The 695-nt window shown below is 29.8% G+C and overlaps 1 protein-coding gene across 4 annotated transcripts in view; it reads right to left on the bottom strand.

Annotated features, from left to right (window-relative positions):
- Nucleotides 1-695, bottom strand: part of LOC107657026 (SLIT-ROBO Rho GTPase-activating protein 3-like) — a 32,206-nt gene that overhangs the window by 24,681 nt on the left and 6,830 nt on the right. The window lies entirely within an intron of this gene.

The raw sequence follows: 695 nt of genomic DNA, 5'->3' as shown, positions 1-695 counted from the left end.
GGAAAATAATGTGTTTTTTGAAACTTAAACCGCATAAACACATTTCATTACACCAAATACACAAAATAATGTTCTTTTTAGCAACATCATATGACCCCTTTAATGTTTTAGACCAAGGCTGCATTTTTGAAAAAACAAAACAAAACAAAAACAGTAAAAACGTAATATTGAAAAATATTATTGCAATTTAAAGTAACTGTTTTCTACTTGAATACATTTTAAAATGTAATTTGCTCCTGTGATGGCGAAGCAACATTTTCATCATCATCACTCCAGTCTTTAGTGTCACATGATCCTTCAGAAATCATTCTGATATGATGTTTTGCTGCTCAAGAAACATTTATTATTATTATTATCAATATTGAAAACAGCTGTGCTGCTTAATATTTTTGTGGAAACTGTTATACATTTGTCAAGATTCTTTGATGAATATAAAGTTCAAACAGCATTTATTTGAAATGAAAATTAGTTAATGTACAATGTAAAAGTCTTTACTGTCGCTTTTGATCAATTTAAAGGGGTCATATGATGTTGCTAAAAAGAACATTATGTTGTGTATTTGGTGTAATACAGTGTGTTTATGCGTTTTAAGGTTCAAAAAACGCATTATTTTCCACATACTGTACATTATTTTTTCTCCTCTATGCCCCGCCTTTCTGAAACGCGTCGATTTTTACAAAGCTCATCGGTCTGAA

Source organism: Sinocyclocheilus anshuiensis, unplaced genomic scaffold (genome assembly GCF_001515605.1).
Source record: "Sinocyclocheilus anshuiensis isolate Anshui unplaced genomic scaffold, SAMN03320099.WGS_v1.1 scaffold1453, whole genome shotgun sequence".
NCBI lineage: Eukaryota > Metazoa > Chordata > Actinopteri > Cypriniformes > Cyprinidae > Sinocyclocheilus > Sinocyclocheilus anshuiensis.
Note: the sequence above shows the minus strand (reverse complement) of the source record. Positions and strands in the feature narration are given on the sequence as shown.